The sequence below is a fragment of the Leopardus geoffroyi genome, chromosome A1, assembly GCF_018350155.1.
Source record: "Leopardus geoffroyi isolate Oge1 chromosome A1, O.geoffroyi_Oge1_pat1.0, whole genome shotgun sequence".
NCBI lineage: Eukaryota > Metazoa > Chordata > Mammalia > Carnivora > Felidae > Leopardus > Leopardus geoffroyi.
In genome coordinates, this window is record NC_059326.1 from 56,466,425 (window position 1) to 56,489,607 (window position 23,183).

At 37.4% G+C, this 23,183-nt stretch overlaps 1 pseudogene; it reads right to left on the reverse strand.

The window, feature by feature from the left end:
- Positions 1-9,271: 9,271 nt before the first annotated feature.
- On the reverse strand, positions 9,272-10,577 carry LOC123592861 (annotated as a pseudogene).
- Positions 10,578-23,183: the final 12,606 nt, after the last annotated feature.

Here is a 23,183-nt window from a genome sequence, read left to right on the forward strand (position 1 = left end):
GCTGAATTCATGTATCAATTCTAGCAGACTTTTGGTGGAGTCTATCGGATTTTCCATGTATAATATCATGTCATCTGCAAAGAGCGAAAGCTTGACTTCATCTTTGCCAATTTTGATGCCTTTGATTTCCTTTTGTTGTCTGATTGCTGATGCTAGAACTTCCAGCAGTATGTTAAACAACAGCGGTGAGAGTGGGCATCCCTGTCATGTTCCTGATCTCAGGGAAAACGCTCTCAGTTTTTCCCCATTGAGGATGATGTTAGCTGTGGGCTTTTCATAAATGGCTTTTATGATCTTTAAGTATGTTCCTTCTATCCCGACTCTCTCAAGGGTTTTTATTAAGAAAGGGTGCTGGATTTTGTCAAAGGCCTTTTCTGCATCGATTGACAGGATCATATGGTTCTTCTCTTTTTTGTTGTTAATGTGATGTATCACGTTGATTGATTTGCGAATGTTGAACCAGCCCTGCATCCCAGGAATGAATCCCACTTGATCATGGTGGATAATTCTTTTTTTATGCCGTTGAATTCGATTTGCTAGTATCTTATTGAGAATTTTTGCATCCATATTCATCAGGGATATTGGCCGGTAGTTCTCTTTTTTTACTGGGTCTTTGTCTGGTTTAGGAATCAAAGTAATACTGGCTTCATAGAATGAGTCTGGAAGTTTTCCTTCCCTTTCTATTTCTTGGAATAGCTTGAGAAGGATAGGTATCTCTGCTTTAAACGTCTGGTAGAACTCCCCTGGGAAGCCATCTGGTCCTGGACTCTTATTTGTTGGGAGATTTTTGATAACCGATTCAATTTCTTCGCTGGTTATGGGTCTGTTCAAGCTTTCTATTTCCTCCTGATTGAGTTTTGGAAGAGTGTGGGTGATCAGGAATTTGTCCATTTCTTCCAGGTTGTCCAATTTGTTGGCATATAATTTTTCATAGTATTCCCTGATCATTGTTTGTATCTCTGCGGGATTGGTTGTAATAATTCCATTTTCATTCATGATTTTATCTATTTGGGTCATCTCCCTTTTCTTTTTGAGAAGCCTGGCTAGAGGTTTGTCAATTTTGTTTATTTTTTCAAAAAACCAACTCTTGGTTTCGTTGATCTGCTCTACAGTTTTTTTAGACTCTATATTGTTTATTTCTGCTCTGATCTTTATTATTTCTCTTCTTCTGCTGGGTTTAGGCTGCCTTTGCTGTTCTGCTTCCATTTCCTTTAGGTGTGCTGTTAGATTTTGTATTTGGGATTTTTCTTGTTTCTTGAGATAGGCCTGGATTGCAATGTATTTTCCTCTCAGGACTGCCTTCGCTGCGTCCCAAAGCGTTTGGATTGTTGTATTTTCATTTTCGTTTGTTTCCATATATTTTTTTATTTCTTCTCTAATTGCCTGGTTGACCCACTCATTCGTTAGTAGGGTGCTCTTTAACCTCCATGCTTTTGGAGGTTTTCCAGACTTTTTTCTGTGGTTGATTTCAAGCTTCATAGCATTGTGGTCTGAAAGTATGCATGGTATAATTTCAATTCTGGTAAACTTATGGAGGGCTGTTTTGTGACCCAGTATATGATCTATCTTGGAGAATGTACCATGTGCACTCGAGAAGAAAGTATATTCTGTTGCTTTGGGATGCAGAGTTCTAAATATATCTGTCAAGTCCATCTGATCCAATGTCTCATTCAGGGCCCTTGTTTCTTTATTGACCGTGTGTCTAGATGATCTATCCATTTCTGTAAGTGGGGTGTTAAAGTCCCCTGCAATTACCACATTCTTATCAATAAGGTTGCTTATGTTTATGAGTAGTTGTTTTATATATTTGGGGGCTCCGGTATTCGGCGCATAGACATTTATAATTGTTAGCTCTTCCTGATGGATAGACCCTGTAACTATTATATAATGTCCTTCTTCATCTCTTGTTACAGCCTTTAATTTAAAGTCTAGATTGTCTGATATAAGTATGGCTACTCCAGCTTTCTTTTGGCTTCCAGTAGCATGATAAATAGTTCTCCATCCCCTCACTCTCAATCTAAAGGTGTCCTCAGGTCTAAAATGAGTCTCTTGTAGACAGCAAATAGATGGGTCTTGTTTTTTTATCCATTCTGATACCCTATGTCTTTTGGTTGGCGCATTTAATCCATTTACATTCAGTGTTATTATAGAAAGATACGGGTTTAGAGTCATTGTGATGTCTGTATGTTTTATGCTTGTAGTGATGTCTCTGGTACTTTGTCTCACAGGGTCCCCCTTAGGATCTCTTGTAGGGCTGGTTTAGTGGTGACAAATTCCTTCAGTTTTTGTTTGTTTGGGAAGACCTTTATCTCTCCTTCTATTCTAAATGACAGACTTGCTGGATAAAGGATTCTCAGCTGCATATTTTTTCTGTCTAGCACACTGAAAATCTCGTGCCAATTCTTTCTGGCCTGCCAAGTTTCAAAAGAGAGATCAGTCACGAGTCTTATAGGTCTCCCTTTATATGTGAGGGCACGTTTACCCCTTGCTGCTTTCAGAATTTTCTCTTTATCCTTGTATTTTGCCAGTTTCACTATGATATGTCGTGCAGAAGATCGGTTCAAGTTACGTCTGAAGGGAGTTCTCTGTGCCTCTTGGATTTCAATGCCTTTTTCTTTCCCCAGTTCAGGGAAGTTCTCAGCTATTATTTCTTCAAGTGCCCCTTCAGCACCTTTCCCTCTCTCTTCCTCCTCTGGGATACCAATTATGCGTATATTATTTCTTTTTAGTGTATCACTTAGTTCTCTAATTTTCCCCTCATACTCCTGGATTTTTTTATCTCTCTTTTTCTCAGCTTCCTCTTTTTCCATAACTTTATCTTCTAGTTCACCTATTCTCTCCTCTGCCTCTTCAATCCGAGCCGTGGTGGTTTCCATTTTGTTTTGCATTTCATTCAAAGCGTTTTTCAGCTCCTCGTGACTGTTCCTTAGTCCCTTGATCTCTGTAGCAAGAGATTCTCTGCTGTCCTCTATACTGTTTTCAAGCCCGGCAATTAATTTTATGACTATTATTCTAAATTCACTTTCTGTTATATTATTTAAATCCTTTTTGATCAGCTCATTAGCTGTTGTTATTTCCTGGAGATTCTTCTGAGGGGAATTCTTCCGCTTGGTCATTTTGGATAGTCCCTGGCATGGTGAGGACCTGCAGGGCACTTCCCCTGTGCTGTGGTGTATAACTGGAGTTGGTGGGCGGGGCCGCACTCCGACCTGATGTCTGCCCCCAGCCCACCGCTGGGGCCACAGTCAGACTGGCGTGTGCCTTCTCTTCCCCTCTCCTAGGGGCGGGATTCACTGTGGGGTGGCGTGGCCCGTCTGGGCTACTTGCACACTGCCAGGCTTGTGACGCTGGGGATCTGGCGTATTAGCTGGGGTGGGTAGGCAAGGTGCACAGGGGCAGGAGGGGCAGGCTTAGCTCGCTTCTCCTTAGGTGATCCACTTCAGGAGGGGCCCTGTGGCAGCGGGAGGGAGTCAGATCCGCTGCCGGCGGTTTGGCTCCGCAGAAGCACAGAGTTGGGTGTTTGCGCGGAGCGAGCAAGTTCCCTGGCAGGAACTGGTTCTCTCTGGGATTTTGGCTGGGGGATGGGCGGGGGAGATGGCGCTGGCGAGCGCCTTTGTTCCCCACCAAGCTGAGCTCTGTCGTCCGGGGGCTCAGCAGCTCTCCCTCCCTTTGTCTTCCAGCCTTCCCGCTTTCCAAGCAGAGCCGTTAACTTATGACCTCCCAGAGGCTAAGTCGCGCTTGCTGTGGGAACACAGTCCGTCAGGCCCCTCCGCTTTTGCAAGCCAGGCTCCGGGGCTCTGCTTGGCCGGTGAGCCGCCCCTCCGCCCCGGCTCCCTCCCGCCAGTCCGTGGAGCGCACCGCCTCGCCGCCCTTCCTACCCTCTTCTGTGGGCCTCTCGTCTGCGCTTGGCTCCGGCGACTCCGTTCTGCTAATCCTCTGGCGGTTTTCTGGGTTATTTAGGCAGGTGTAGGTGGAATCTAAGTGATCAGCAGGACGCGCGGTGAGCCCAGCGTCCTCCTACGCCGCCATCTTCCCTCCGGACCCCTCTATTGTTGGCTTTTTGAAAATAATTTCAACTTTGTCTTACTGGTAACATCAATATCAATAAATGCTTTAAATAAAATAGAAAATTATTTACATGTACAAAGTTTCCATTTATTTATAATCGTGATTGTGTTTTCTTTTGGACAATATAATGTCCATAAAAATCTGCAAGAAAATTAATAATGGATGTTAACAAATAATAAAATATATGGGTAGGTATTTAGAAGAAAATATTAAGGAAAATAGTAACATAAAATATGAAAAGTGGTGCCAAGATGTTCTTTAATACAAAAATCTAAATGATTTCTCAATTTTCCAAAGTTGTATGATTGTATCCAAGCATATAATTTGATTATTTAGGGAAGTATATTTTGATACCTCTTTTTTGTAAAGCTAAGAAAATGCTTGATAAGCCAGAGTGTCATGAGTAACTAAATAGAGGTGAATTTCTCTACATATCAATATCATGTATTAAATGAAATGTGACTCACTGGGGCACCTGTGAATTCAGAAAGAAAATGATGTACCTTCAAATATATGTAAGGAAAGAAAATTAAGTGGTAATCTGAGACCAAAGAGGTATGGCCACAAACAAATTCTTAACTTGTTTTTTTTTTGTTGTTTTTTTTGTTTTTTTTTTTGCTGTGAGTCTTGTATCCTATCTCTCTCTTCTCCCTACTCAAAAGCTTTAAACACATATAATATATATGATTTCTGTTGATGGCTATTGAAGCAAACAGGGAAATTGAAGAACTTTATGGTTCTGGAAGATGAAAGCAGTTATAAAAGACTTTAAGTTTAGATAAGTAATTTAACAAAAAGAGAAAATTAGAGCTAGAGGTGACAAATCACATGTAAACGTTCTCAAAAATTTTCTATTCAGGACATATATATTTCCCAACAAAAGTGAGATTTAGGATGAAGTCAAGACACTAAAATATAAAAAGAAATGTTGAGATTATCTGTGTTGCAGACTCAAATATTCAAAGGACATGAAATTAGTAAGATATCATAGAGGCAGTACAATGAAATAATAATGATACTAGAATTTAAATGCACACATTTAGAGTGAACAATTTCAGGACATGCAAAAAGAAAACAAACAATACACACACACACACACACACACACCTTTTTCATTCTCTTAGTACAATACAGTATGACAAAAATATTAGCTTGATAATGGTCTGTTTCTTCTATGAAATTTAACTTGGCCATTATCCGGATTGCTCTTCTCAAGGACAACTGGTCTAGGTGCCTTTAATTTGAAAGAGCACCATTTAGATTCATGACCAAAACTGTTTTTTCTGAAAGACCATTAAGTGTATTTTCAATATTTCTAATCAACATTAGCCAAGAGAGATCTGGACACTATTCATCACTTAGCAAATCAGACAGAACAGTTTGGATTGTCCTTTAAAAATTTGTTGTCCAGGTTATACAGCCAACAATGTTACTAAACTGAGAAATAATGCTTTTATTTGGTTCAGAATTGGTTGTATTTCAAATTTGCTTAAGTATCAAATTGAAGGGAGTTACATTAAAATACTGCCCTATTTGGGACCATTTGTTGCTTTTTCATTTTCCAGAAGTGCAAAAGTTAATGTCATATTGAGCTTAACTAGTATCTAAGAAGGTTCTCTTCTAGAGGCATCCTTCAACAATTTCTCTGCTTATAGTTTGAATACTTAGTATTACTTATTAGGTTTTAGAAAACTTTTCCCACTTACAAATATCCTGTTCTTTCTTTTGTGGATAATACTTTAAATGCTTTTCCCTCACCTCAATCAGATAACTGTGAAACCAAAAAAAACTGAATGATTAATTTCATCAGAAATTAAAGTAAGCTTCAACATTAAGTTGCACATATAAACTGGAAAATATCTCCAGTGAGTTCTAACAATAATCAAGCCCTGTACCCACAACTTGCCTTAGATGATTTGTTTTCTGAAGTAGCTCTGGAAATTTTATTTGTGTGTCTAAGCGTTTCTGGTTCTATTGTAAATTGTCTTTTCTCTTTTATTATTTATGTTGGAAATACTTTTGATTTAGTTCATAATCTTCCTGCAAAAGATACATTGTACATTTGTGCTTCTTCATACATTATACATAACAATAAGCAAAATTTACAGCAGTGTAAGCAAAAGAATAGTTAGCTTTACTGCAATATACAAAATTCAGCCAATTCAGCAAAAGCCTTGAAACTCTAGAAGAAACATTTTCACAAGCTGCATATGTGTTATAATAAGCCCTTCAAATTTGTGCGCATACACATTTTTTTTTTTACTTCAGAGAAAATTGAATGGTTTAGTAAATTGAAAGTGGCAAGTGGAAACACAGCGCTCTCCGTTTTGCAGCAACGGTGTTTAGTGTGGCAGCTCCCAGTCTAAGATCTTCCACAGAACCTGTGAAAGGAAAATACTACTAATTTCAAATCTCCATGTAAGTACTGAAGCTATTTTGGTGGAGAGTATAGCTGTCATACAAAGAAAGTATTGAACAACAGAAGAGTCTGACGGGGAGACCCTTACATTCCCCTCAGCTTGAGTAAACTTTAGATAGGTTTCTTCCTGACTACAGGCCTCTGACCTTCCTTTCCTTCTTTTTACTTTAGAAACTACAATTGTGAATTCTTTTTCTACTTTTTTGAGATGTAAATCTTCTTCCAGCGTCTTTCCAGTTTTACAAACCCAGGAATATTTTTCACAAGGATCTGGAAGCCATCCCTTTGAAATGTAATCCCCAGGAAAGACAGAGTTTCTATGTCTCAGTCTCTGAGAGTGGGTAGGAGCCAAATTTAGATTAGTACCAGTTAGCGAACAGAGATGGCCTAAGCATTTTGATCAACCTCCCTCTCCCCTAACATCCTCCAGAGTTTTTCTAGTGGCTCATCCAGCATTTAAAAACCCTCCTGTCTTTTGCGTCAGTGGAGTTGAGTTCAATCTCTCTGTCTCATGGCAATACTCTTGACCTCTACTGTGATATTCTTGAACAAAGTCCTCATTGCCAGTTTAATTCCATCCAATGAATTTTTTAACAAGTCTTTGTCTAAAATCACTATGTGCAATAATCTCTGGGGAATCCATTCCTATAAAGCTTCAGGAATGGTCTAGTCAGACTATATTTGAGTGTGAGAATTTGGTGCTTTCCTAATTGCCTACACAATCACTAATGATTAGAAAAAGGCTTACTTTTTCCTCATTTAAATATTTTATTTTCAATAGCTATAAGCAGTCATTCCTTGGTTTTTATTTTCTGACCTTTACCTACAACAAAAAAAAGGTATCTCCAGGAGAAATTCAGATCTTGTATTCTGAAACATCATCCCATGTGTTAACAGTTTTCCTGGGCTTATTCTTCAGCAAATGTGCAACAAGGGCTAGACTTTTGTCAGTCCTCAGCATATAAGCTTCATTCAGATATTATGGGTCCTCTTTGCTCTTAAAGGTATAAGGATTCTTTTAAAAATATGTAATTTAGGGGCGCCTGGGTGGCGCAGTCGGTTAAGCGTCCGACTTCAGCCAGGTCACGATCTCGCGGTCCGGGAGTTCGAGCCCCGCGTCGGGCTCTGGGCTGACAGCTCAGAGCCTGGAGCCTGTTTCCGATTCTGTGTCTCCCTCTCTCTCTGCCCCTCCCCCGTTCATGCTCTGTCTCTCTCTGTCCCAAAAATAAATAAATGTTGAAAAAAAAATTAAAAAAAAAATATGTAATTTAGTTGAACAGAGTTTTAGATTTTACAATTTTGGCGGTTCATATATCCCAATGAGAATTCTATATAAGGTATAAAAAATTATTCTCTGCAAACTGCATCTTTACATAGGCAATTGAAATTCTGTTTACATTTCAAAGTGCTGAAGGAACTCTTCACCTGGGAGATATGTATTACCTAACCAACTCTGCTTCCAGCCACAAGTCCTCTCCAACCTGAATTAATGGAGTAGTATAGATGTTCTCTGCCTCAACATTGGCTCTGTTCCCTCTGTTATTACTGCTTCATATTCCCCAACTCCTTAAGTAACTGAAGATATTTTCATGTTAATCTAGTTCTACTACTTAAAAATCCTCCCATAAATTCAGAGATACTTTACCTACAATATTGTATTTCCTAAGTCAATGAGATTTTCAACTAAAAGTGAGTTAAATTACACTTGAAACTTAACTTGCTCATTATTGTTGGTCATTTCTATTAGATTTCTTGTTGTAACTATTGCTCTAGAAAATCTTTAGCAGATTTTTATCTGTGCTTTAGCTGAGTTCATTTTTAAATGGTTTATAAATATTTTCTAGTATCTTTTCTATGATTAATTTCTCTTGTATCATTTTTGTTCATACTCACTATTACAGAATCTGCCTAGAGTTGCTTTATTCATACATCTAGAATACTATTATCCCATCAATAATTGCTAGTTTGTCCTTGCCTTCTGTTTTTGGTAAAATACTATTGATATTCCCAAAGGTACCCACCAAAGTTCCACAAATTGAATGGCCCATGACAAAGTTTATTTTCCCTTATCATTAAATCTGCTAGGGAGTTTGCTAGGTTCTTGCCTACCTGTTAGATTTCAGCCTGGTTAATCTTGGGCCAAGTGATCACCTTTTAACTATGTTCCTTTTTTATGGATTTGAGACAGATTGCTAGAGAATTGACTGACAGAACTGATTATCAGCATTGTGACAATGATTTATCTTATCCTTGGATTTGGGAAGAGAACATATGGTCAGTGACTCCATTGGTTGCAGAAATGACATTCATCCTTGCTTCCTTGCTCTTGTTTTATGCTAATGCATAGCTTTGCAGTTTAAAAATATCTCTCATCATGTTTCCTGAGGATTATTTTTTAAACTTCATAGTCCAATTGATCTAAATGGGCAAATATATTCCTCTCCTTGCCTGGATCATACTAAAAAAAAAATCAACTTAGGTTATTCCAAAATAGAGAAATTGTCATTGAGCCATTTTCCTTTATATCCCAGAAACTCAATAAAAACTCTGAACAGTTATCAACATGCTATTTAAATGTAATGTAATATTTGTAGTCTTAACCACAAATCATAATACATTTTCTACTACCTTATTTTTTTAATGAAACACGGCCAATTTTATTCAAATTTCCCCAAATTTATGCTCAATATGTTGTTTCTACAATGTATGCCAACCTTTATATAATGGTTTTATTATTTTGTCTTTATTTTATAGTTTGTTTTCATTTTATCTTTATACAGTTCTTCAGTAGAAGTCAGAGTCCTCAGTTGCCCAGTTAGAAGCCTCTGACCTTCTTTTCTGATGAAGTTTCTTCTCATAGCCAAAATCTCTGGCTTTTAAATGAAAGGTTTTTGGTCTTTTTAATCACTTGCTGATAGCATGAAGCTGCATTCTTACCTATAACCACATGACCTAATTTAGAATCAGTCTTGGCAGCCAGTCCTGCATTTCTCATCACATTGACAATCCACCTTTCATGTTCAGTTTGTCTGCCAACATGTGAGTGCGGATACACAGGTGAATGCAACAAAACGTCTCAAATATGAAGAGTCAATGATTTTCAGTGAAATCCTTAAGCTACCTAGAAGTCATTCACAAGTACTGATTCACATTCCCTCAGTATGTGGAATTTTCTGAGCTCCATCAAAGTCAAAGTTAACATAAAAGCATTCAAGAAATTCTGTAACTGGGTCTTTATATGTGTAAGACTGTGTTCAATAACTTTAACCAGATCTTTTAGCAGCTGCTGGCATTTTTGAACATCTTTGTTCGTTATGATGGCTGTAGCCTAATAGTGAGGAATATGTGGGCATATCATCTAAATTGCATTAAGATATGATGGCTGGCAAAAGAAGAGATCAATAATGTTATCATGCCCCTTGATTAGTTGAAGAAAACAGAGGACAGTGGATGAACCTTGTTTGCTGCTGAAGATACCGAAGTGGAAAACTCAGAATTATTACCTATGGTCTCTTTTAACCATGTAAGGTCTTCCATAGCTGCATCCCTACTCTGAATTAAGATTTCAGAGGCCAGTTTTCCCCTGAGTGAACTCAAAGCATTTCTGGCTGTTGCAGGAACCAACATTCTAAAGAAGTAAAGATATTCTGGTGCTCCAGAGTAATTCCCATATTCATATTGGATTTTACATAACTCTAGAGTATATCTAAATATTCCTACCTAAAACCATGCCTGCCCACCAGGTACTTAAACAGCATCTGCCCATCTCTGGTTGACTGCATCTGCCTTGTAGTTTCTGGATCTTCAAATGTCTTCACAATTGGTTCCATTTCTGCCTGAAGCTATTTCAGTCATGCAACAACTGTGGCTCTTTTTTCTCCCAAAGCATGCAGAATATCACCAGAATAAAGGTTTTTGTACATATTGGTAGCAAAGTGTATCATGTTGATATCACTAAAAAGATACAAATTCCCTTGTAATTTTTTTTTTCATTATACATCTCTTATGGAGAGAAACTCAACAGAAAAATTAGATGTCAATCCAAAAATGTGTGTGATGTGAATAGTCAAGATGTACTCCACCATCTTGCCAAGGAAAACTGTTTCAACTATGTTATTGACGTAGACACAGGAAAGAATCACAAATTCAACAAATGTAAAATAACTTTTATTTACTTTACGGTGGAGGAGAGACTTTAAGGTGACCTCCATGATTTTTGTATCCTGGTATTCACACTCCTGTATAATCCTTCCCCTTCAGAGCAGGAAGACATGTGACTTGCTCTAAACAATGAAATACTGCAAAGGTGGTAAGATGCTTACGATTATATTTACATGATTTCAAAATATTGCTGTGATTGTGGTACTCATCTGACTAACATCTCTCTGTCCGGCTCTTGCTCTCTCACTTGCTTCCCATCTCCTTCTCTCTGTCTCTTCCCATTACTTGTCTTGCAGTAGCAAGCTGCCATATGTGTTATAGCAATGAGAAAATAAATTCTTCAAACAACTTGAGAAAGCTTAGAGGGGGATTTTTCATCAGTGAAGCCTCTAAATAAGAATGCAATCTGTCTGATGCCTCGATGACAGCCTTGTGAGCCCTGAAGGAGACAACCAGTGGTCTTGCCTGGACTCCTGAATTACAGAAACTGTGAAATAATAAATGTGTGTTTTAAACTACTACAATTATGGTAATTTATTACACAACCATAGAAAATTAATATACCTATAAATGCTACTTTTCTATTGTTGTTTTTCTATTTCACTTACTACCATCATCATACATTCATTTATCTAGGCTTAAAATATGTCACCATATTTTTTTTTCTTTTCCACCATTACCAACAATACCCAGTCATTCAATAAACCCTGTCTGTTGCATCTTAGTTAGATTACTTCTGTGACCATCTAATCAAGTAATGGAATATCTCCATAACCCAGAAAATTTCCTTATGCATACTTCTATTCACTTATTCTCACCCCAGATTCTGGAAAAACAACGATATGGTTTCAACCATCATAGATTAGCTTTATTGCTAGAACCGAAAAAAAAAAAAATGGAATTCTCTATTAAGTACTCTTTTGCATTTGCCTTTTTTCACTCAGTATGTTTTTGAGATTCACCCATATTTGTATATGCAGGTCATTTTCTTTGCTCATTCACTCATTGAAAGATTTTGTGTCATTTTAGATTAGTCATTTAGACTAATCTAATTCAATCTTCCTTGAACATTAATGTATTTGTCTTTTTGTCAGCATATGTTTTCATTACTCTTGGCACTATATCTAGGAGTAAAATGGATGAATCATAGTCTGAGTGTATGGTTAATATTATAAAAAATGGTAAAGCATTTTCCAAAAAAAATGTAATATTTTATACAACAGAAATAAAAGTTTCGGTTACAACCAATAATCATCATAAGTTGATATTATTTAATTTTAGCTATTCTGGTTGTGTAGCCTGTTTTATTACACACAGATTTTATTTATCTAGTCATATATAAATGTTCAGTAAATCTACGTTGCATATCTCTCCTTACTAGTAGTCAAATACTTCTGTTCATAGTCTAACCACTCGTCTACACATAATCGAATATTCTATCTTATTTATGGCTTTAATTTATTTCCTTTCCATATAATTATTTATTTTTTCATCCTCCTATCAAATTTAAATGAATTATCGAACAGCAAGTTCATGTCTCCTGAGAATTCTTCCTTTGTTGAACAACTAAAAGTAAAAATAAATATTTCGGTCTGTCATAGTCTTAAAGCAGTGATTTTAGAAGTATCATTCCAAGATCAGCAACATAAGTATAATTTGGGACAATGTTAGAAATTGAAATTATCCAGGCCTTATACTACACGTACTAAATCAGAATTTCTGAGAGCGAGACCAATCAGTCTATGTTTTGACAATACCTCCAGGTAATTCTGATGCCTGCTAAAGTTTGAGAGCCTTATTCCATTTTTATAAAATTACTACTTGATATTTTGTATGGCAGTTTATGAATCTGTTTTATTCAATAGACTATGAGCTCATTGAAGCTAGGGACTACATGTTATTCATTTTTGTACCTCTGGTAACACCAAGGATCCAGATTTGTACAGCATAGAAAAATCAATGCTTGCTGAATTAAATAATATTGAAAGGTGAAACAAATTAGTTTTTTCTTTATCAATTGAGTACTGAGTAATGATGTTTATTTTAAAATACATGCCCTTTGCTTCAATTTTACTTTTAGTACCTCAAAATAGACAAAATCAAAAATATCAAAAGACATGTGTTGACTTGCAGTATTTAACTGAGCCATTTTATTTCATTTTATTTTTAACTGAGCCATTTAAAAAATTTTTTTTTCAACGTTTTTTATTTATTTTTGGGACAGAGAGAGACAGAGCATGAACGGGGGAGGGGCAGAGAGAGAGGGAGACACAGAATCCGAAACAGGCTCCAGGCTCTGAGCCATCAGCCCAGAGCCTGACGCGGGGCTCGAACTCACGGACCGCGAGATCGTGACCTGGCTGAAGTCGGACGCTTAACCGACTGCGCCACCCAGGCGCCCCTAACTGAGCCATTTTAAATACAGAGAAACTAGAAATATTCTTTCTCTCCTTCACTTATTAAGTCTGACTCTCCTGAAAGGGGAAACATCTCTAGATGTTATTAAGAAATAATTTCCTTTCTTTCTGAAAAAGAATTTTATATGCTTTTCTTTTGGAGGCAATAGTTATTGCTTTCCTCCTTGGAATTAATTCTTATGGTTAATGAGTGTTTTGCAGTAGTTACAGTCATCCTCTCCATTGTTGTTGATTAGTTGGTTGGTTTGCATAAGGAATCTCAATTTAACTGATTATTTTACATAGGAGGAATTATTGTTATACCTGAACTTAACTGAATGCTCAGGTGTACACTCTTTAATAATTCTCCTTTTTCCAATTGCTGTTTGAAGACCCTCTTTAAAGGAACATGATCTTACCAGAGTTCTAAATTATTATAGTCATAATTCTATTGACGCCTTCCACTACCGGAAAATGTCATGCATAGAATAACTGAAAGGTCTTCTTTTTCAAGTTTACCTGTAGACAAGTCGTAGTCAAAACAGCTTTTAAATTACTTGTGTTTTTTTTTCATCAACCCTATTTTAGTTCAGATCTTCTAGTGCAACATTAGTAAGCATGCAGTTCTTTTTGGATTTAAGTTTGTATTCAAACTCATATAATGTAAATTTATTGACTCTATGGATTCTTCCAGATAAGGATTTTTTTTCCTAAACAAAAATTATATGAGTGTTTAGTAACAAACCATTTCTGAATACTGGTGTCATGTGAAAATCTAACTTACTCCTTTAAAAATTTTTTTTTTTTAAATTTTATTTTTTCAACGTTTATTTATTTTTGGGACAGAGAGAGACAGAGCATGAACGGGGGAGGGGCAGAGAGAGAGGGAGACACAGAATCGGAAACAGGCTCCAGGCTCTGAGCCATCAGCCCAGAGCCCGACGCGGGGCTCGAACTCACGGACCGCGAGATCGTGACCTGGCTGAAGTCGGACGCTCAACCGACTGCGCCACCCAGGCGCCCCCCAAAAAATTTTTTTTAATGTCTATTCATTTTTGAGAGACAGAGAGAGACAGAATGCAAGCAGAGAAGGGGAAGAAAGAGAGAGGGAGACTGAGAATTTGAAGCAGGCTCCAGGCTCTGATCTTTCAGCATAGAGCCCTACATGAGGCTTGAACCCACGAACCATGAGATCCTGACCTGAGCAGAAGTTGGACGCTTAACCTGAGCCACCCAGGCGCCCCATAATCTAACTTACTCCTAAGGAATTGTTTCTCTTCAGTGATATCATATGTGACTCATTTTTTTTCAAGTTCTTACTTTGGGCAGAGAAAAAAGAGAAATCTGAGTCTAAATGTATCTCACTGGAGGTTGAAATAAACCATGCATAGGTAATGACGTTATAATTGAGTGGCACTAAAATTTGACGTGCATCAGAGGCACAGGTCTACAGATCATCAGAGACTCACTGACTTGATACCTACCCAGATAATTCTGCTACAAACAAAATTTTAGTTATTTATTTTTATTTTTTTAAGTTTATTCTGAGAGAGACAGAGAGAGCATGATTGGGGAGAGCGAGAAGGGAGAGAAAGAGGGAGAGGGAGGGAAGGAGAGAGAGAGAGAGAGAGAGAGAGAGAGAGAGAGAGAGAGAATCCTAATCAGGCTCCGTGCAGAGTCCAAAGCAGGGCTTGAACTCATGAAACCGTGATATCATGACCTGAGCTGAAATCAAGAATTTAATGCTTAACTGACTGAACAACCCAGGGGCCCCAAACCAAATTTTAATAATGAAATCAATATGTTCTTTATTTAACAAAAAATACTTCGACCCACTTCAGTCAATCAATCAGCAAAGTGTTTGCATTGCACTTGGCACTGTTGCAATCAGAGTATTTATAATATACCAGACTTACTGTGATGGGCTGACTTTTTAAGGTTTGACATTGTCTACATTTCCTCTTTCTTTCTTTCTTTCTTTCTTTCTTTCTTTCTTTCTTTCTTTCTATCACCTATCAAGAGATATACACTCTGACTTAATCCTAATGTTAATAACCCACAGATTAAATAAATCTGAAATAAGTTTCTTTGTAACTAGTACCCATCAAATATGATAAGCAGTGTTTTAATAATAGTTCACAAGTTAGTCATTCAATAGCTTGTAAATCAATCAGAATATTTGGATATTTTATTATTCTATTTTTAAAGTACTACTCCATAACCACCTGTTATGGGTGCTCTGGGTGGTTCTAGGGAAACATTATTTGTTGTCCTAGACTTCAAGTCAATACCTTGACTTGGAGGTCCCAACTAACAGAAACTAAGTGACAAAAGTGAATTATTTTCAATTGCTAAACAATTGAGTCAGAACTGAAAATGTTATGAGAATAGATATGTTAGATTTAGTTTCTGGTCCTCAATAAAACTTTAAATGTTTTAAATATTTTAATAAAATATACATCTTATTTTGGAAAATTTTCTCTATAATAAATTTAATGTTAAATATGCAAGCTTCTGTGTTTTAGAAAGAACTTGGAAGTTCTGATTTTTTAAGAAGACTACTTTTTAAGTTTCTGTTTGTTTCAAGCCACCTCTTTGGCAATAAAGCATGTAATGAGGTGGGTGGGCTTTTTGAATGCCCCCAGTTAATACTGTTTAGTGTTGTGTTTAGAATACACACACACACACACACACACACACACACACACACATATGGCAATAATTGTAGACACTTACATAGTTTCCTATTTATATTGACTTGATCAAAGCTAGTAAGAGTGGCAATAGCTCTAAACTTGTGAGCTTCTCATAATTTAGTTATCAAATAAGTAAATTCATACAGACATAAATAAAAAAATTACTTTCATTCATTTACACCCTTGGCTTTACCCAGGTTAATATGCAATGGTCCCTCAAGGCTTGTGCTTTGGACATCTCCAATATCAGACCATTCAAATGTGGTGACCCATGATCTTTTTTATTGTATTTTAGTGAAAAAAGGTGCTGTTTAGCATTGCTTCCTCTTTTTACTATCCACAAAACCTTGGTTGGTTCGATTGTTTTTATTTTTTGTTGTTGAAGTTTATTTTTAACAGGGCCCCCTAGAAAACGTAATTATTTCAAAAAACTATCTAGTCCAGTTTTTATATTATGCTTTTTTTTCTGTCTAATATGCAATTATCAAAGATTCAAGGAAGTGTCAGCATCCTAGGAAAGATAGATGTCTGAATCTATGCTACAAAGTCGTTAAAATTAAAAAAAGGGACTACTTACATCTAGCTAAAAACCTAGATAAATCAATATTTTCTACTAAAGAAAGTATTTTTAAGTAACTGAATTGTGCAAGTTTGTGCGTATGTCAGTATGTGTTAAGGTGGCCAATGTTGGGCTTGTTAAACAGTTACTGATGTTGTGATTTGAAGAAATCATTTTAATCCCATTCTAAAATATATTATCCTCTGCATCTAAAAGAATTTGCCTGTATTGTTTACATAATGTAGGTGTGTTATTTGTGAATGTGAATATTTTTATGATATTTAGTTCAGTATATTATAAATATCCAGAGTTTTGAAACATATAAAATGTATAACATTTTAAGAAACTATTATGAAATATTTTAGAGTTTTCATGTTATTCTTCCATGTATAAGTTGTGCTCATTTTTAAACCCATATTTTTTGAGCAGCAAATTTGTGTCAAGCACTATGCTACTTGTCTCGTGGACTTTAAATTTGGGTACTGGGGTTTTCTAAAAGAGATGCAGATAGTGACTTTATGAATGTGCTTTCATTTATGATAATCATAACTATTTAAAAGAAAATGAAACTGTAGGGAGTGATAACAGTGGATGGAATGTGTGTTTATTCTAACTTTGATGCTGAGACATTGACAACAGGAAGTAGTTGAGGAGAGAATTTGGGATTATGCAAATTTCATCAGGGGCAGCTTGCTGTGTTCAAGAAATTGAATATGGACCATATTAGTAAGGAATACAGAGATAGGTAGTGGTACAAAATGAGGCTTAACAGAGCCATTGTAAGCAATGGAAAACTAATTTTTTAGGTTTTCTTCTAAGTGCAGTGAAACAACTTTGAGGGCTCAAGGAAAGGGATTATTTTATTTGTATTTTAAAATAACTTGTGGGTCCATATTAATAAATTCATCCTGATCAAACTTTATGTTCCTCCTGCCATTATCTCATTCTTAATGTCCATTCTTATATATGTTCCACAGCTACATGTTATTATAATTTAGAAAAGCTATGCAGTTATTTTGAATTATGTGCACCTGTTCAAAAGTCAATCTTTGTAGTTTACTTTCTAGGACCTTCTTAGACTTGAGTCTATTAATATTTAGGTCTAGAAGCAAAGAAGAGAGATGAGGGTAGGTCCTGAAGGAAATCTGCATGTCTTGCTAGGCACCTGCCTTAGGGGAGGCCATTACAAGTTCTTCAGGTAGAAGAGGGTTAACGGATTCATACTGGGCTGGAGGAGCAGCTTCTACCAGCAAAGGAGACTCAGCAGAATTTAGAAGTTCAGTGTCCCCAGGTTCATCGGGATCTGCCAATGTACTTATTCCAGCTTTCAGAATCTCATTCTTTCCTAATCAATGCCCTTGATCTAACAGATGATACCCTGCATGGTTGGGGTTTCAAATTAGGTTGTAATTCAGTCACTTGTATGATGAGACTTTGGATTTGGTTTTCAGAAACCTCAGCTCTGGGGCTCCAGGGGATAAAGGCTTCCTTCAGATCTAAAAATTTTTAGGTCATATTTGCTGAGCTTGAACTGAGAATTTAAAACCCTGAGTTCATTTTTTTCTTTTCCAATGTATTCCAGCCCAATTATCAGCCAACCTCATTATACTAGTTAGTTTGATAAAATTGTTCTAAAGTATCAAACACATGGTCAACCAGAACCTTACTTTTGTAAGTATTCACTTAAGACTATTCAATTATGACACAAAAGAAAACACACACACACACACACACACACACAAGTTCACACACCCTCTTTTAAATACATGGTGCTGAGTCAATTGAATATCAATATTGGGAACAAAAAAGAAAAGAAAGAAGAAAAATTGAAATGGAAGGTTGATCACTACCGTAAATCATATGCATAGTAACACTATCAACCTGGATGTGAAAGCAAAAACAATAAAGCTACTAGATGATAGCATAGCTGAATATCTCTGTGACTTTGAGGGATGTAAAGATTTCTTAAATATGACACAAAAGTCGCTACCCATAAGAGGAAAGATCGTTAAATCAGATTATAGTAAATTTAAGAATTTCTGTTCATTTAAAGATGTTAAAATAGGGGCGCCTGGGTGGCTCAGTCAGTTGAGCGTCCGACTTCGGTTCAGGTCATGATCTCACGGTCCGTGAGTTCGAGCCCCGCGTCGGGCTCTGTGCTGACAGCTCAGAGCCTGGAGCCTGTTTCGGATTCTGTGTCTCCCTCTCTCTCTGACCCTCCCCTGTTCATGCTCTGTCTCCCTCTGTCTCAAAAATAAATAAGTGTTAAAAAAATTTTTTTTTAAAAAGATAAAGATGTTAAAATAGTGGAAAGAGGAACCACAGAATGGGAGAATCTATTTTTTAGTAAACTAGAATCCAGGATATATGGAGGAGTATAAAACAAGAAAAAGAGGGACAAAATAAATATCTAAATGACTAACAAATCTGTGAAATGGTTTCTTTTTTCTTTTTTTTTTTTAATTTTTTTTCAACGTTTATTTATTTTTGGGACAGAGAGAGACAGAGCATGAACGGGGGAGGGGCAGAGAGAGAGGGAGACACAGAATCGGAAACAGGCTCCAGGCTCTGAGCCATCAGCCCAGAGCCTGACGCGGGGCTCGAACTCACGGACCGCGAGATCGTGACCTGGCTGAAGTCGGAGGCTCAACCGACTGCGCCACCCAGGTGCCCCTGTGAAATGGTTTCTAACCTCATTAGTCACAGGGGCATTGCAAATTAAAACCACAATGTGAGAGTTCTGCACACTAACCAGAGTGGCTAAAATTGAGGGAAACATTTAAAAGCTAAAAGAAAACTGACAGTACCAAGTGTTGTCAAGAATGTGAAGCAAGTACAATTTTCATATACTTCTCCCAAGAATGTAATTAGTATAATCTTCATAGTCTTTCACATATTATACTAAACATACACGTACTTATTTTATGAGTGAGCAATTTCGCTCTGATAATACATCTGACAAAAAAATCAATCACTGTGTTCTAAAAGACATGCACAAGAATGTTCTTGAGCCATCTTTCAGAATACTCCTCCCCAAATAACTCACATGTCCATTTGTAGAATGTATAAATAAATGGGGATATATTTGTGTAAAGAAACTTTGGAATGAAATGAAAATCTGTTGTACCTATGCATAACAACATGGATATGCCCTACAATCATATCATTAACCCAAGAAGCCCCTTGTAAAAAAAGAATAATTGTATAATTCCTTTTGTATATGATTCAAACAGGCATTAGAAGTCATGATAGTGATTACTTTGGGAGAAGAGGGAGATAGTAGTAATCAGGAACGTCATGAAAGGAGGTGTTTGAGATACTGTCATAGTCTTAGCCTAGGTAATATTTACATAGGTAGGTCTATTTTTTTCATTAAAAAAAAAAAAAATATATATATATATATATATATATATATATATATATACACTTCTCTTTTTTTTCTGAATGTATGTTGTACTTCAATATAAAAAATTAAATGAAAATACTCATGTTAACTATGGAAAAGAAATACGTCTTTAACCATTTATTTTTTTGTCTTAAATGTTTTTAATGTTTATTTAATTTTGAGAGAGAGAGAGAGAGAGCGGGGGAGGGGCAGAGAGAGAGGCAGACGCAGAATCTGAAGCAGCTGCAGGCTCTGAGCTGTCTGCACAGGGCCTGACTGGGCTCAAACCCATTAACTGTGAGATCATTACCTGAGCCGAAGTCATGACCTGAGCCCTGAGCCAAAGTCGGTCCCTTAACCGACTGAGCCACCCAGGTGCCCCAACCTTTAACACTTTAAAAGATAATTCAATGAAGACAGTCAAGATTTAAATGTGCATGTATTTATCCAAAAGCAAAAAAAAAAAAAAAATCTTGAAAATGCTTCATTAAAATGGTATTTTATTTTATTTTTTTTTTTTTCAACATTTATTTATTTTTGGGACAGAGAGAGACAGAGCATGAATGGGGGAGGGGCAGAGAGAGAGGGAGACACAGAATCGGAAACAGGCTCCAGGCTCTGAGGATCAGCCCAGAGCCTGACGCGGGGCTCGAACTCACGGGCCGCGAGATCGTGACCTGGCTGAAGTCGGACGCTTAACCGACTGCGCCACCCAGGCGCCCCTAAAATGGTATTTTAAAAAAAGAATATGCAGTGATGATATTTTGCCTATCTCTACTGCTACATCACACCATGGACTTTCAGTGCCTTCTTTACCACTGAAACTCAGGTGATAAACATCTTTAAATCTAATCAGAGTTGAGAACCAATTCCAAAAACCTTGGACTCAATTCAGAAAACTCATCCTTAAGACTGTGTTCTCCAGAACTACCTTCAGTTTCAAAATACGTGTCATGCAGTGTTCTCCTAGGAGAGAATCAGAACTGGTAGGATGTGTGTCCATACATCTAATATAGATGGACTTAATTATATATATCTTTCATGTTGTATGCATTTAATGTATGTTTTAATATATATTATGTATATATTTTTTTTTAATTTTTTTTTCAACGTTTATTTATTTTTGGGACAGAGAGAGACAGAGCATGAACGGGGGAGGGGCAGAGAGAGAGGGAGACACAGAATGGGAAACAGGCTCCAGGCTCTGAGCCATCAGCCCAGAGCCCGACGCGGGGCTCGAACTCACGGACCGCGAGATCGTGACCTGGCTGAAGTCGGACGCTTAACCGACTGCGCCACCCAGGCGCCCCAATATTATGTATATTTTTAAGAAATATCTTAACGGATGACCCGCACAAGCGGGTGGACAAGCGAGAAGGTAGGGACCGCGCAGCTGAAACTGCGCTCAGTCAGCTGGAGCCACCACGAAACCTACGCAAGCCACGCAAGCTACGCCACCTATGGAGGTCGTTGGTAGGTGGGCCCTGCGCCGGCGCATGTGCGTCGTGAACAGCCTGAACCACGCCTGCAGCCGCAGTGGGGATGTCAAGGACGCCTGGTCTGCTAGTCACCATGGTCGTTCCCAGAGCCACTCTGGACCCGCTCGCCTGTGCCTGTGCCAGATTCTGAGAGTGAGAAGAGCCAGGAGCCCAGGTGGGTTGACCTGACCTAGGCAGCAGGCTGGACGGGTGTAACATTCAGAAGGGGAGGGTGGGAAGTGACCCAGCCTTGGGAGTCACCGTGCTTTGTGGCCAGTTCACCCCGTTCTGTAACCGCTTTCTAGGCATTTTTTTTTTTTTAATTCATAATTGGAAACACAAATGTAAACAAGAATAAAAAATATTGGGGCGGGGGGGAGGAAAAATATATATACAGACACAAATATATGTGTTTGTATGTTTATATATGAATGCCTGCTTATAATTTCCTTTTTGATAAAATATATAATATTGAGCCTTTTTGTTATAGACAGTGTGCACCAGGCACAGAGAAAAAGGCAAGGACTCTGTTGTTTAAATGTCTGTTTAAGAGTTGAAAAAAACCCCATTAATATTACACTGTATGTTAACTAGCTGGAATTTAAATAAAAACTTTAAAACAAACAAAAAAAATGAGTTGAAAAACAGTCACCAAACAGATGATTACATAAAGTGTATCAGTTTATGTGATAGAGGGACAGTGTGCTGTAAAAGCTCAGAGGAGAGTTGTATAAATCAGACCAAAAATGTCAGGATAGTGAGACATAATAAACTGATCTCTGCTTTTCCTAGACTACTACAACCTGCTTTTACCTGAGGGCATCCTTACTCTGGCTGTTCTATCATCTTGGAAACTGCTCCCCCTAAATAATTGTATAGTTCACTCCCTTAGTTCAAGCAGGTTTCTGCTTGGATATATATCTCATCAGAGTGGTTTCCCTGGCCACTCTATCTCCCCGTGATGTTTTATTCACCTTACCCTAATTTATTTTCCTCCATAACACCTGATGTCACTTACTTCTTCCTAAGCTTTTGTTTGAGAACCAGTAGAGCATAAATTCCATCTTTATTATTCAGTGATGTATTTATTCTTAGTATCTGCAATAAATCTTGACACTGAGTTGACACTTGAAACATTTTTGTTGAAGATGAATATATATAATGAATATATATAAATAATAAATATATATATAATAAATATATGTAATTTAGAATTTGAAATATGAAAATAAATTAGCCTGAGATGGAGAAATGGAGAAGTGTGGAGAAATGAATTTTAGGCAGCCAAAAATCTTGAGACAAAAATCCAGACTGGCAATGATAGCTTAAACTCAGCGAGATGTGGTAAGGTGGGAATTATGCATGGAGCAGTGTTTAGAGAATAGAATTACATACCTTTATTATTTTTTTAGTGTTTATTTTTGAGAGAGAGAGAGAGAGAGAGAGAGAGAGAATGAGTGGGGGGAGGGGCAGAGAGATAGAGGGTGACACAGAATCTGAAGCAGGTTCCAAGCTCTGCACTGTCAGCACAGAGCCCCACGTGGGGCTCAAACCCACGAGCTGTGAGATCATGACCTAAGCCAAAGTCAGACGCTTAAATAACTGAGCCACCCAGACACCCCTAGAATTACATAGCTTTAAATTAGTTGGAGATGGAGGTAAAGAAGAGAATCATACCAGTAATACAATTTAAGTTTCTTGCTTGGAAAACTTGATGTTATGCACAGGAGAAGAAACAGGGCCCATGGTGTGAATTGTAATGTTTGGAGTATTGGACATTTTGAATTTGAGGTGCTTATGGAATATCTAATTGGACACGTCTGGTTTTTAGGAATTTACTATATGGATCTGAATATTGGGCAATATCTAGGGACTGGAGATAGACATCTGAAAGCCTGTAAGTGATAACTGATGGCATAGAAATAAATCAGAGAGAATGTGTAGAATAAAGTGGACCTGGAGGCTCTAGAGATGAGAACAGAAAATAGGCTCTGTAGCATGAGTGATGCTGATGGTTTCTG